The sequence below is a fragment of the Pezoporus flaviventris genome, unplaced genomic scaffold (assembly GCF_033815535.1).
Source record: "Pezoporus flaviventris isolate CSIRO_AGI_PZ_B2104156 unplaced genomic scaffold, CSIRO_AGI_Pfla_v1 ptg000041l, whole genome shotgun sequence".
NCBI classification, from domain to species: domain Eukaryota; kingdom Metazoa; phylum Chordata; class Aves; order Psittaciformes; family Psittacidae; genus Pezoporus; species Pezoporus flaviventris.
Genome location: NW_026892589.1, coordinates 6,029,874 through 6,045,218, shown reverse-complemented (window position 1 = coordinate 6,045,218; position 15,345 = coordinate 6,029,874). Strand labels below are relative to the sequence as shown.

Genomic DNA, 15,345 nt, shown 5'->3' with positions numbered 1-15,345 from the left:
CATAAAAAAATGCCATTAATGCATTTGCTGCCCTAAAAAATTTCGTCTTGGCTCTTCCAGCTGCTTAGGCCAGCAGCTAGTATCCTCCAAGGCTTAGTGAAGAATTAGGTTGAAATTGCCAAAGGGTGTCTCCTACTGCACTGACTTAGAGAGATGTATGAGGCTCGCTCTCCTTTGTCCTTCCTTCATCCTGAACTAGCCATATCTGCTTGTGCCATGTCAGCATTTTCTACTTGGGAATGGCTGAGTGGACTTCGCTGTGTTAGCCATGCACCTTTATTTTTATTTAAAGGAGATCTCCAGAGTGCGTTTGGCATAAATCAGATGAGGATTTGCAGGTAGTGTGCAGAGGAGGGAAAGAGAAGTATACTTAGGAGCCCTCCATTCCCTTTCTCTTGGCAGTGCCTCATTCCTGCTCTTGGAGGAGGTCTTTTTGCTTGTCCCTGAATTGATTTAACCCCCCAGAGCACAAATGCTCTGAAGCTGCAGTCTCAGGGTCGCTGTCTGTCTCCAGAAAGCCATGTGGCAAGGGGCTGTGCATGCTATAGAGAGCAGCTCCCCCCGTGTTTGGAGTTACAGGATACTGCTGGGGGTAGCTACAGCTGGTATGCACTGGTACTAATATAATCCCGCCGACTGTATCCATGAGACACAAGTGTGACATGTGAGGTATTTAGGGAGACACACCTGTTCTAGGCACAGGCCTGGGCACTGCATGCCTTGGAAATGGAAGGGTTTGGTGGAGCAGGAAGGACTCTCCTTTCAGTCACAGGAGGGTTTTGCTTGCTTCTTTCCCCTCAGTTTCATGCTATTTTATAATTCCCTAACATTAGGCAATCCTGTGGCCTGTTAGCACGGGGCTGTTTCAAAGGCCAGGCTGGTGTTTGCGTTCAGACTTCTTTTACCTTTAGTGTGTGATTCCAGAGTGATTAGCAGGAGAACAGCTTCTGGGCTGAGTGATGGTTTGGGTGTAACTGCTCCCAAGAAAGGGCAGAGAATTCAGAGAATGTCATCTATGTGCGGGGTTGGGTTTTTCACTCCTTTAGATAATTTAGATTTTATGTTGTGTTTACCTGTATTCCTCTTACAAGGCCTCTGTCTTGTGATTTGGAGCAGTAAATCACATAAAAGTGGTATCATCTTTGCAAATTTTGTACAAAAATGTTGTGTGCTTTTGGTTTGAAATCTCTGTCTTTCCCTCTCTTCTACCCATCTGCCTCCCATCCCCGAAAGCATTGTGAAATGGCTACTTTCCATACCAAAGAAAAAGCAAGCAAAAGCAGAATAAATCTTATTGTTGTGTAGTATAAGGAAATGAACTTGCTCAGATTTTTATCTCTTTTTTTTTTTTTTTTCAGTTAATCTGACACTTGTTTGGCAGAAGATAACCTCTTTTTTGCCATTGAAAAGGGGATGTATTAAGATGGAGGGAAAAGATCGCAGGGTCTATCATGACTTGATTCCGTCTGTCTGTCTTGTCTTTCAAGTATAATGGAATTTTTCCTTCAAACTTCATGTTTTAACAACCTTTATTTGATGCTAATGTGGAATCTCCTAGTTTGCCTTGGTCTCACTCCACATGCCGCTTCTTTCCATGGATTGTGCTCTTGGTGAGGTTTTAAGTGCCTGTTGGTTTGGGACAGCTCCCAGGACTGGGGCCAAGATTTCTTCTGTACCTGATGTACTCTTGTGTGAAGATAGCAGCAACTGGACAGTCTTTCCCTCCCATCTTTATTTTAAATAGAATTTGCTAATAAATATCCAGTATGTCAAATGCTTGTAGAACTTATAATGGCTGGTAGAAATAAGGAAGGGAGGGTGAGAGGCGTGTTTTACCCTAGGACCTGATCAGTTTGGGCAGTAAGTTATGTAGGAGAAAGGAAGATGTTATTACCTTCTATCAGAACTCTGCATTCTCAGGGGGGTGGACTGGAATAACCAGACCCTGAAAGGATAACGGATTCTCCTCAGAAATGAAATGCTGTTGGCAGGGGAGAAGATCCTGAGGATGGAGACTCCTCAGCTCCAGCCTCACCTGGCCTCTGACTGTGAGCAGGTCATTGACTCTTATGGCAAGGGGATATAAATCTGAATCTGGTTAATCATAACCTGAAAGATGGCTGCACTGAGGCAAAGGCCTCCTCACCTACATGGGTGAGCACAGGTGCTGACCAAAAACCATGGTCCTCTTTAGTCCCTGTGCTGGCATTCGCAGTCTGACCAGCCCCAAAGCCTCAGATCTTTTTTCATTCCTTGTGAGCAGACACATTTTTGTACATATGAATGTGAAAATACTTCTGATTGTGATACTAAGAAGCAGAATATCTCATTTTAAGGGAAGAACCATCCTCATCTAGCTGTGGTGCCTCCCAGGCTAGCTTTGTATCTCTGCATCTATGTTTTGCTGCACAGCCTAAGGTAGCTAGCTGGTAATGGTGGGCTGTCTCTCATCCCTGTCCCTACTGGGTTCTCCCAGGGTTAATTGATTTCCAACCAAGAATGAGATTCATTCTGTGGTTTTGGTTGGGTTTTGGCTGGTTTTCGGTGATGTTCTTTTTTTGGGGGGGGGTGGTGAGTTTAGTGTGGGTTTTTGTTCCTTAACTGCACGCTGCAAAATGTCCTGGCTGAGTTGTTTCCAAATACTGACATCTCTAGGGAAGGGGTTATAAATTGCTAATTTAAAGCCTGCAACAGGATAATTAACTAACCAGTTTGATGTAAATGGCTTAATGGGGCTTTACTAGCCCCTTTGAACTTAAAGTAGCACTAAAAAGTAAACTGTAAATACCTTCAAGGAAAGTACTGGCATGCTTGAATGTGGGGCTGCTTGCTTGTAAGGAGCAAGCCTGCTCCACTTGCCAGGAATTCAGTGGCCTGTGTGACAGCAAACATGTCAAGGGGGTGAGGGGGCCAACCAGGCACCCCTTGGGGAAGGTTCTGCAACTACCCTTGTTAGTCAGGAAGCACATACACCCTGATACATCAGGCTTTCAAACCTGCCCTGCCTGCTGTGGCAAATTTAAATCGCAACCTCACTGTAAATGCAACTGTAATGAATTTCATCAGGATTGAAGGAAAAAAACAAAAAGAACCAAACCCCTGAGGGGGAGGCAGCCACTAGAGTCCACCCTAATTTTCCTGGAGTTGTATTTGCATTAAGGTCTTTTGGCAAGTCCAGGCAGAAACACTTATTACACTGTGTTTCAGAAGACCTCGTTACCCACTGAATCTGCTGAGACAGTGTACTGCAGCCCTGCAGCAGATTCCAGTTTCTGATGCGCTTTGGGGACTTTTGGGAGAACTTTAATTTTTGCTGGGCTGTTATAAAATTCCAAGGGAGGGAGTCAACAACTACCAAGCATCTAGAAATGAAGATCATGGCAAAGTGGAAGCATCTCGTAGTTAGGCATTGATCTCGCTCCTGGCTATGCAAACTGGGGTGTTAGAGAGGAGAATTCCAGGCCCAAAAGCAGACAGGAGTATTTCCTTCTGTTCCTGCCCCTATGCAAGAGAAGCTTCTCCTGGTCCAAGTACTGCTCTGCTCTGCTCTGCTCCATCCTCTCATCACACATGCACTATGCACTTTCAGCAATAATTCACAAGAACTTTCTTTTCTTCATCATTTCTCTGTCTCACCACCATCTTTCACCTATTGCCAGCAGCCTTCCTGGGTACTGGAGGATGTTTTGGAGTCTGAAGCACAGCCTTCAATTACTGCTGTGACCTCTGACACATGGGATTTGGCTTTACAGCCAGTTCTGCTGATGAGTGTTCCTGGTCCTTGGCTCTCTGCTGTGCTACCTTGAGGACCATGAGGCTGTAACACTGAGGCAGACCAGGGCTGATGCAGGAAGAGGGCAAGACCTAAGATTTTCAGTGGTGGCCCTGACTTGGACGGGCTAAACCAGATCATGATGCCTCATCATCTGTAATAATGGATCTGTTTCTCTTGGTGCTGGTTTGTTTGTTTGGCTTTATTCTCCCCAGCCAGGAAAATAATGTGCCACTGGCAGTGTTAATGCTATCCTAAAAAAACCCAACAACCAACCAAAACCACAAAAACCCATAAAAGCACTGAAGTCTGTTGTAGGGGGCAGTGATGCAGAAATGCTACATCTCATTTTAAGAACCATGTCTGACAGAAGAGTCAGTCCTGCACTCTTAATTGTCCAGGTGTCCATGGGCCCGTTGTATGCAAGAATCAAAATGCTCTCCTGTGGCCTTCAGAAGAGGTGATAACATGGCACTTCTCTGTCCTACATGTTGACTGAAGAAGTTGGCACCATGGCACTACCTGCTTGCTGCGTGTGGGTGGGAGCAGTGCAGGATTAATTTGGGGTTGATTGTGTTGGCAGGGATCTGCCAGCAGAGCTGGCCCAGCTGCCTGTGCTACTCTGTAGCTGCTAATCCTTTACTTTTATGAGCACTAACCTAGATCACATAGTTAAAGTTAAAAATGCATGTGCTATTAGAGAGAGACACTTACAGGGGAAGAGCTCTGTACACATGCCGTGTTGATGGCTGGAGACTTCCTTCAAGGAACGCCAGAACACCTTAGCGTGCCAGCTTTGATATCTTGGCATCTGACAGGGAAATGCAAATACTCAGTCTTAATCCATCATTCCCACATGCTGACATGTATCCAAGGGGAACTTCTGTGAATGTGTTGTTATTCCCATATAGTTTCAGCTGCTTCTTTGCTTCCCAGTACTACCCCATCATATGTCCAACTGAGTACAGTGTCTTTCTGGCCTTTTATGTCAGATCTCTTGGATTTCTCACGGGGAGGCAAAGGGGCATCAGCGTGCATGTCTTTATCAGTGATCTGGATGAGGGGATCAACCACACCCTCAGTACATTTACAGAGGACACCAAGTCGGCTGGGAGTGTTGGTCTGCTGGAGAGCAGGAAGGCTCTGCAGAGGGATCTGGACAGCCTAGATCGATGGGCTGAGGCCAGCTGTTTGAGGTTCAACAAGGGTCCTGCACTGGGGTCAGACAACCCCATGCAATGCTACAGGCTTGGGGAAGAGTGGCTGGGAGGCTGCTCAGTGGAAAAGGACCTGGGGGTGTAAGTTGGCATCTGGCTGAGCATGAGCCAGCGTGTGCCCCGCTGGACAAGGTGGCCAGTGGCACTGTGGCTTGAATCAGAAATAGTGTGGCCAGCAGGACTAGGGAGGTCATCATCCCCCTGTACTTGGCACTGGTGAGGCTGCACCTCGAACACTGTGTTCAGTTCTGGGCTCCTTACTGCAAGATAGACATTGAGGTGCTGGAGACTGTCCAAAGAACTGCAATGAAACTGGTGAAGGGTCTGGAGAACAAGACCTATGAGGAATGGATGAGGTAATTGAGGTTTAAACTGGAGAAAAGGAGGCTCAGGGGGTCCTCATTGCGCTCTAGAAGTACCTGAAAGGAGGCTGTAGCAAGGTGGATGTTGGTTTCTTTTGCCAAGTGAAAAACGATAGGACAAGAGTAAATGGCCTCAAGTTGTGCCACAGGAGGTTTAGACTGGATATTAGGGAACTATTCTTCACCAGAAGGGTTCTCAAGCATTGGAACAGGCTGCCCAGGAAAGTGGGTGGACTGCCATCCCTGGAGGTATTTACAAGATGTGTGGATGTGGTATGTAGGTACCACATGGTTTAGTGGTGCACTTGGCAGTGCTGGGTTAACAGCTGGACAATGATCTTAAAGAGTCTTTTCCAACCTAAATGGTTCTGTGATTCTATGTGCAGTAGAAGAACAAACCCCGTGTTTGGAGGGGGTGGGTTGGTTTTATGAGGCTTTTCTCTTTCTAATCCCTCCCTCAACAAACCCTTCTGCAGATTTTTAGATTCCTCACTAAGTCCTTTAAATAATAAGATCAGTTGAAAACCAAATGAGGAAAAAAGCTTTTTCACACTTCCCAGGAAAACAAAAATGAAGTTAAAGAAAAAAATGGGTTGTAACAACCCAACCATCCTTTCTTTCACATGAGAGATGGCCAGAGTCGGGACTTTGCCCTGGAGTTCTGGCGTAATTTACACTATCTTCTAACAACCATACTTTTGGTTTTTATAATGAAAAAATTTCTCTCAGTGACCCAGTGTCTCTCAGGGACCAGTTCCTTGTGGGGGAAAGTAATAGCTGCAAGATGGCAAAGCAGTATTTATTTTCTCAGTAATTTCACTATTTGTTATGAATAACTGTCTCTAAAAAACCAACCACAATAACTCCCCTTCCAATACACCTTTTGTTTTGAAACACACCGAACCTGACACCAATATTTGACTTGCTGGCTCAAGAATAACAGGGAAAATGTGAGCAGTAAACCCTGGCCCAGCACTCTCAAAGGCTCCTGCTAGAGAAGGAGCAAATTACATGTAGCAGTGTGTCCTGACCTTTCCTCTGCTTTTAGAAACATGAAAAATTTCATCATTGCTTTTTCTGCTTATTGCAAATAATAGAAAGTTGTGTGAAAATTAGAACATAATGAAGACAAATTATGGAGTGGTGTCTGCTGCAGGTCTTGGGTGTGTTTGCTGAATTGCCTCCTGCTTAGGGAGCAGCTGGAAAATCCAAGTCCTCTCCCAGCTTGTCAAAACCAACTTTTTCAAAGGTCGCAGTAGCTGTGCCAAAACCCCTTGCCCATTTGTAAGCAAACACATACTACTGGTGCTATCTCTGCCTGGGCCAGCACTCTCACATGCAGCTGGCTGTATTAAATCAATTTGATGAATTACTAGATACTTCTAAAATTTTCTATGGGCAGGTCCCTGCTATTTCTTGCCTGCACAAGATTAAATGGGCTTTTACATTACATACCGTGTTGTAAGACTTTAATTGCCTGGAATGGATCTGTGTGTGCAATGACTGGTTCTGGAAGGGTCTGGGGATTTGGGATTATTGTCAGGCTTCCTACACTGAGGTAGCAGAGAAAGGACGGTGTGAAAGCCATGTTAGCATCCACAGTGGTGGATACCTTATGATAAGAAGGGTGCCACCTATGCCACTTACTCAGATTATTTATTTACTGTTGTTTCATGTCTAGATTTTGGGATGGTTTTCCTGCTGTTAAAACATATTGAGTGAGGTGCCTGCCAAGAAAAAGCCTGGTGAATGGAAAAGACTAAACCTAAATGGACTGACTTGATGGGTCAGAGAAAGCTGGATGACATCAGAACATCCCTGTGGCTGATGAGGCATATCTCTTGTTGGGTTCATGAGCCTCAGAATGTGTGTGTTTTGGAGCACCTGCACTGTGGCATGATAGAACTACAATTTATTCAGTCTTTTTCTGTGACAGAATTGCATATGTCTAAATAATGTACAGCCAAGGGCCAGGTTCCGAAAGCAGCTTGATACCAGCTACAGGTGTTTGGGAATGCACAGTGCCAAGAGAGAGGTTTTAGTCCAAACATATTCTCACTAAACACACTTTTGCATCTTCTGAGAGTCTCTTCATGCTGTGATATTAGTGGGTGGTATATATTTATATTGTATATATATATTAATTGCTGGAAGTGGTAGCGACGTTTTCCTTCCAGTCCAAGGTGTACTATCAGTGTTTGTTGTGGTTGCTAGCAGTAGTTTGTACATTTATTATTCCTTTGGCCAAGCTCTGATCCTGTTTCTGTAGCTATAAAATAACTGAGTTGTCTCCTCTGTGCAAAGGAGGTTTCAGTCTCTCTGGCTGTTCTGGTTTCTCTGTTTTGGTTCCGTTTGGGTTTTTTGGTTTTGATGTAACCACCTTCCTTGCCGAGAGGGGAGAGCTCTATGGGAAGTGATCCAGAAAACTTCTAAATAGCTTTTTAGCGTGTGTGGGGAGTTAACTCTTGCTCAAGCTTTTAAATATGTGAATTCTCACCTGAGCCTATGTAACCTGCCAGCCAAGCCTAAATCTTGCAGGAGGTGCAGCCACAGTGTTCTCGGAGCTCTCTGGCACAGACACCTGGTACACCTGTGTCTCCTGCTAGTTTCAGTGCTGTCACAACTTCACCCCTCATGCCTGTTTCTCTGGTAACTCCAGTTTTTCCCAAGGTTATCTTCTATAAATAGAATCTGCTCCAGCTTTTCACTCCCCCACACCCATCTTGAGGAGAATAATTACCAATGAGATGGTTTTAATAGTGCTGAAAGGAGGGTGATCTATTCTGCTGTGCTCTTTGAGGCTTTTTTCTGACAGGAACTAAATGCTCAAACTGCTTTAGCAATTTCCTTAGGTGACAAATGTAAAGTGAGTAGCTTCTGAAATACTTTGAGTATTTAAACACTTGATAAGCCCTGGGTTATCTGAAGAATAAAATTGTAATTGTTCTGGCATGCAAAGGTCTCTATTTTCATAGTCATTTCCTTAATCATCATTAGGTTGGTGGAGGTGACTGTGGTATCTACTGTTCATCTGTCGAGAAACCTAAACTGTGTTCAACCCAGGCTAGCAGAGATGCTTTGGATGGTGAACTATCTGCCAGCACGATACACCAGCCAAAAGACACAAACATTTAGAGCATTCATAAACCAGAAACATTACTCAAAAAATGAAAAAAAAAAAAAAAGAAGTGAGAGCATGTAAGGGTTTGAGATGATGATGTTGACTTTACTGTCCTGTAAACTATGCCTGCAGCAGCTAAGAGCTTAATGTCACATAAACCAAGAGAAATGAAAGAGAAGCTGTATCTACAGGCTACATGATGCAACCGGTGAGCAACTACTCAGATAGCAGGGTGCTCTGTGTACATTAAGTGCCTACAGATAGAAATGCTGTGTAAAGGAATCACTGCTGGCACACTGACACATGCTGGCAAATTAGACTGTACTTGGTGGAGGGATAAGAATCTACTACAGCTCTTTAAAATCACCCCTGTCGTGATCACCTCATGATAAAAAAAATAGTTTCTCCAGTGTAAATAAAAGTGTAGCACATTTCCCAAAGAATCTTTTGAAGTAAAACCAGATTGGTGTGTAAGAGTAAACCAAGTGGGAACAACCTGTCAACCTACAGTGTTACCAGACAGAGCTCAGAATGAAATGGGAATGGCAGCACCTTTTCAGGTTTTACAGCCACCCTTTTGACAGTTATTTATTACTGCTAATATTGTGCTTTGTAAATTTATGCAGTGCTTTATGAAGTAAGACATGTTTCCTATTTTAAAGGTTTTATAATCTTGTGGGCTGATAAGGGGCGCAGATTATCCCTTGGATGTTCATAAATAGCATTAGCACTGAGAGTTTTATTAGTGCTGGGTCCTTTCAAGCCTGTGGCTCTTTCTTTTTAACGACGCTTTCCTAGTCAAGTACCCAAATCAGGATTTCAACACCTTGATCTTCCAGGCTGGAAAAGTCTGGGCATTCTTTTGTTCTGCTTGTAGGGAAAGAGCAAAACCCAAGGAGAGTCCCAGAGTTGTTGCTCTGCATGGATTTAATCCACTGCCGTTGCTTGCCTCTCTCTTGAGACTACAAATCTGGGTTTTGGGTGATGGCAGCAGAGAGCAAGCTTGGGAGGCGTGTGTGTTTTAAATAAACAAACAATGGAACAGCAACTTCAACAAACTGTGAGTGGTGCTAATTTGTTATAGGGCTGTCTTGCCTTCTGGCAGTGTTGATTTAGGAGAGGCTGAGCAGACTGGAACGGATGCGGGGAGCCGCTGGTTCTTTTGCTCTGGGGTGTGTATATGGTTCAGTAGAAAATGCTTCGAGGGGTCCGGTCCTGAGGAGCTTTCAGATTACAGGGTAAAGCACATGCATAGGCTGCCAATCTCCTTTTCAAAACCAAATCTTGGACAGAAGTACCTTCCCCTCTGCCTTGCTCGTCTGCTTCCGCTTTTTTTTAAATGGAGAGATGCTTTAAGTCTTGATTCATGACAAGAACCTACAATTTGTGTGTTTTGAGGACTGCCAGAAAATCCTTGACAATGATAGTGTCTAGGGAAGGGAAGGAGGAAGAGCCTGTGTTTTGGATTATGGCACAGTTTTCAACACCCCATGGCCCTGGTGGGCTGCAATCCCCAAAGCTGAGAACCTGACAGAGGGGCTGGCCGAATGCACAAAGTATCTGCAGCCCCAGACCACTCTTGTGCAGTGCTGCAGGATACAGATGGCAGGATGGGAGCCTTGCTGGGAAGAGGTGGATTTCAGAAGTGTAGCATGACCTCCTTGCAGCCTGTGAGCTGAGTTTAAAGAAAGTCTGAATTCTCAAGTGAAGATGACAGAGGAATAAAACAGTCAAAATGAGGAGTCATTGCTGAGGAGAGGCAGCCAAGGAAACAACAAACTTTGAAAACGAGTATACCCTGTTTTCCCCTTAGGTTATCTTCAGGTCAGATAGATTTGGATGCAATGCCCAGCACAGTTTGCAAACCTTTGAGTCTGTTAGGCCTTGTGCTTCATCAAGCAATAGTGGCTTTCTGGCATCTTCTCATTTGCCAGGCTCAGAGCTGCAGAAACGCTTTTTGGTGGTTGCAAAGAACCAAATCTGTGAAGGTTGAGTGGTCAGTTATGCATCCGATTTGGAGGGATGTTTGGCAGGCAGCAGAGTCTTGATACTGCCAGGACCAACTCTTAAACAGGAGTTTGCTTGAAAGACTTTACTGAAGTGAAGCTTAGACACAAAGATTTCTCTGGGAAGTAGAGGGCTGAGTACGGGATCACGTTCTTGGGGAGAAAAAAAGTGGATAAAGTGCAAAAGGTGCTGTATTTAAGGCATTGTTTATTTATATTAAGAACTGTTTCTGCTGCATCCATAGGTACAAAATGAGATAAAGAAGTGAGACTTGGCATTGTAGAAAAAAACGAGACAGCAGGGTTTGTTCCTGTCCTTACTGGTATCTGGCATGTGGTGAGAGATGACATTTTGGTCCAAGGCTGGTACTACCCATGTCCATGACCTGGAGGGTCAGAATGTTCCTTTTTCTCTGCTATGCCATATGCTCTTGCCCTAGAGGAATACTCAGCATGAAGCTGCCATCCTGTGCCCTCGCTGCCAACTGTGCCTACCATACCAGACAGGACCAGAAGCATCTTGTCACTCCATGTAATTCATAGAGTTGCTGATTCTGCCTAACACTCTCTAGGATTAGCTGGGAGGTAGCAACAATACTTTAGTCATGTTCTAAATTCTTGCATTGTAAAGGGAGAATTCTGTACATCAAGGTTCAAAGGTACCAGGGAAACTGAGGAATTTTGCATACCAAAGGAGCCTTAACTGGTGGATGGGCGGAGGGTATCCTTCCTCCTGTGTGGGCTGAGCTACTCCACTGAATATGTGGGTATTTTAGTGCAATAAGGAGTCATTAGATTAGCATGGGACATCAGAACTACTTTTCCTATTTGCAATTCAGGTACAGTTGGAACTGAGCTTGCTCAGTTGTTGCAGGGCTGCGGAAGAGCCTAACATCTATTGCTGCTCATTAGTTTCTGAGGCTTTATTTGTTTTGTGCCACTGCTGTGTTCCTGAGATCAGCTGTGCTCTGTAGATACGCAGGAATTTTTAGCGCCTGGCTCTGCCTGACAAGACCTGCAATGTCCATGCCTCTCCTCTTCTCCTCCCACTGAAGGGTTTGGGTAGTCGTAGGTTCCTTCATATCAGCAGTAAAAATAAACGTACAATATACAAGGGTTCTGTTTAGGAATTGGCAGGAAGCTTCATTTTTGACTGCAGTGTGATGTTCTAACAGTAGGAAACGCTTTTGTTTTAAGCAGTTCTCTGCTAATCTCTGCCCTAGAGGGGAAATAAAACTATGGAGAAGAGCTTCTTACTTCACAGGAGCAAGAAGCCAACTGCTGTAATCTTGAGTGTAAATCTGCGTTTGAGCTGCTGTTGAAGAAATACCTTTATGTAGTATTCAGCCTTTCCTAAACAGAGCATTGCTGGTACTGCTGACTGTTTTGCGGTCCTGATGCTGGCAGATGCAGCCAGTAGTATGCTGCTTGCATGCATTCTAGAGTGTGTGATCTCTTGGGGAGGGGGGAGCTCCAAATCCCTGGGGCTCTGGCCCTGATGTTCAAAGCTGCGTGCTATCTAAACGTGTTTGGTCTGTTCATGCTGGCAGTTGTCCGTTCAGACTGGTTCAGCAAATGCTCTTGGCTCAGCATAGCCCAGGTCAGTAAGCAAACACTTGCTTACATTTCACTTCTTCATTGTATTGACAAGATTTAAAAATCTTCAGTCTATAGCAGTCAAAACAGGGCAATCTGAATACAAAAGACCTATTAGTTCAGTGTGAAAAGGATTTAGTTACAGAACTGTGGGGATAAGAATGCAGGTGGGAATGATGGGAACACTGTCCTGGGCTTGAGCCCAGCAAATGTCCAGGATGAATGAAGAACTATCTCCTTAGATTCAGTGTCCTTTTCACAAAGACACTTTCTATTTCCCAGGCCAGTGTCCTCCTTTATGTTCTCTCTCGTCCAGCTACATTAATTACTGTAAGTCTTTTTCATTTCGCCTCTTACCTTTTAAGGTTGAAATAATAATCAATATTCTTTTAACATTTTAATTGTAAGATTTCTGTCTCTAACAGCACAGCTAGAGACATGCAGCCATCAATGTAACAAGAGCTATGCTGAAGTTTCACTTCACTATGAAGGTCTAAAACCCTATTTTAAATCCCTGCGAGGCTGCAGGCTTGTTTCTGTTCTGCTTTTTGTGTTGTGGGTTTGTTGTCTTATTTTTTTTCCCCGTTGGGGCAGCATCACCACCTGTAGAGAGGGACCAGTCCTTAGCATCTACCCTGAGACTGCCTGGAGCTGATTACAGGAGCTCTGGGGAAAGGAGAATAGGCACTGCAGAGGATACACTCAGGTTATCAAGCCTAGGGTATCTGTGGGATGTGGTTTTCCCTGACATGGAAAAGATGTTGTTGCTGTTTCCTTTGGGCAGGGAAGGGTGAAATTACAGATCTTGAGTTTTGCGACTCTCATACCACCTGCATTTCCCCATGAATCAACTTGATCTCCAGTCTCCAAGAACCTACATTAAATTAGCAGTGAAGCATCATTATAAATAGAAGATACACACTGTTTTCTTTTCTCGTCTTGCCCTGCAGATGTAACAAAAGCCTGTCTCAATGCCATAACATCTCTAGAAGAACAGGATTCCAAAGGCTTGGGAAGGGGGACTGGAAAATTGGGACAACAGAGATGATCAGTATTGAAGTGTTCCTTCCATTGCCTTTACTGCGTGGGGAATGAGACCATGAAGCTCTGGTGCCAGGGCTTTCTTGTAGAGGCATTTCTAAATGGTGATATTTAGTTGCCTGAATTTCCAGGCAGAAGGAAGCTGATGTAGACATCCTGGGATCTGGTATTCTTGGATACACATGGACTGGTCCCCCTGAAGCTCAGTGCCATTGGGAGCCCTGACTGGAGGTGGCCACAGTCATCAAGAAACTTGCAGAGGCTTTCTGCTGTGTTTCTGTCACAGTTCAGCAGTGCTGGGGAGCTGGGTGGAGGGGAGGTTGTTCTGGTAGTTACATATATAAGGCAGGTGGCCGTTTTAAAATGTACCTTTCAATTTTGATTGCAGTTTTTTAATTGCATTTAACAGCGTCCCTGCTGGTTCTCCATTCTGCATCCGTGCAGCCACGTTCTATTGATGGCCTGTTGTGATTTCAATGGAACATCATGGGATGTACCTGGCACGTCGGGCAGCACTGGATGGAGGTGCCTTTAGCCCAATGTACCTGGCATGGTAAGCGGCAACCAAGTGGTTAATCTGCATTCTACTGCTCATAGTCTCAGCTTGTATAGCAAGGTGTTCCTGCTTTGCTGCAGCCTTGCACTGACTAGAAATCACTTGCTCTCCTGATGTTAGTGCTTTCGTGCACACAGGGCCCTTACCCTTTTCACCCATGGAGATTCCCCTTCTCTGGGCAGTTTGCCATGCAGTAGGGAACGGCCTAGCCATGTTAGGCTCTCCTTGTTATTCTAGGACAGGAAAGAGAAGGGACTGGGAAATCATCTGACTCTTCTCTCCTTTTTGGGCCAGGAGCTGGTAGCAGTAGAGCATGTATTGCCCACGTACCTAATGTCCAAATGCTGCTGCACAGAGGTACCCAAAAGGTGCTTGTGTCCATAAGCAAGGCCATACTGTTTCTGCAGGAGTCCTGCTAGAGCTGCTTCAGGGAGCTGGGAGGGAAGTTCTGCCTGGCACTAATTGGAATGTAACAAACTAAACAATGGCCACTCTTAAGTTTGCTGATGTGGTATCCTCTGTGAAAAGATCCTCCATTCTCCTTCTTTCCATGTCCAAACCTGCCACATCAGCTGCACATCCTGCTCTGTCCTGCATGTCACTTCCTCTCCCTTCCCCAGCTCTGCAGACCTCTCCCCGAGTAACTTGACACGTTGGTCTTACCTATTTTGAAGTGAGTTATTCCGGTGAGAAGAACAAGGGTGCTGCATCCTGTTTGCTGCTTGAGCCCACACCACAGAGCTTTTGCTGCTCCACTGCCAATGATGAAAATGCATGCTCTTGCCTCTGTTTCCGAGTTCTGCTGTCTGCCTGCTCACAGGGGATGGGGATAGGGAACCGTTTGGGCTAACACAGTCCCTGCATTCCTCCCCATGCCTCTGCTGCTCTGGAATGTGAATACCTTTAAAAGGCATGGGCTAATGACTGGACTACTGCAGCTCCTGGGGGGAAGCCCACTTCACTGATACGTTGCAGAGTCCTGGAAATAGGTTCTGTTGGGATGTGGGGAGAGAAAGATCAGATGAGCCAGAGAGCAACAGGAAAGCTCTCTTCCCAGTGGGGTCCTCAAGTGCAGCGAAGAAGTTAGCTCATCTGAAACTGAAGAGTGCAGAAGTCACCTGTTTCAAGTTTCACCCAGGTCCCATAGCAATTGGACACAGCATTTTTAATGTCGGAAGTAAACCGGTGGGAAAGAGCAATGCAGGAAACAATTGATTTAATTTTGTCTTGTTCTTCCCCACACTCACTGCTGCAGTGTCTGCTCAGCACAGCACAACTGCTTGGGAAGGTGGAGAAATAAGTAAGCAGGCCACTATCTTGCCCTAGGTATATTATAACATGCACAGTAGGCTAATGCTTTAACAGCATCTAATGTGATACATCACATCTAATCTGTTTGTTGGTTTTTATCTGCAGTACTGTTAGTTCACTGTTCAGGTGCTCGGTGTCTAATCTTCTCATCCATCCACAAATCCTCTACGTGAAATGAGTGATTCCTTAGATCTGTTTTTGATTGATTCTTTGCTTCACTGGTGTTGCTTCTTAAAAGGTAAACAATATTCATATGCTGCAATCTATAACTCAGAGATGAAATCAAGTGGCATCTCCTGCCAGAGGTTGCTAAGATAACATATTTAGCATTCACTCAGCAATTCCTTTTAGGAAAAGATTTAG

The 15,345-nt window shown here is 44.8% G+C and overlaps 1 protein-coding gene and 1 long non-coding RNA gene across 5 annotated transcripts in view; one reads left to right on the top strand and one right to left on the bottom strand.

Annotated features, from left to right (window-relative positions):
- The window catches only part of LOC133275580 (uncharacterized), a 218,879-nt gene that overhangs the window by 98,131 nt on the left and 105,403 nt on the right, over nt 1-15,345 (bottom strand). The gene's annotated exons all lie outside the window — the stretch shown is intronic.
- Nucleotides 1-15,345, top strand: part of HIC2 (HIC ZBTB transcriptional repressor 2) — a 47,399-nt gene that overhangs the window by 20,763 nt on the left and 11,291 nt on the right. The window contains exon 3 of the mRNA XM_061465581.1: nt 13,525-13,668. The gene's annotated coding sequence lies outside the window, so the exon portion shown is untranslated. The remainder of the gene's footprint in view (nt 1-13,524; nt 13,669-15,345) is intronic.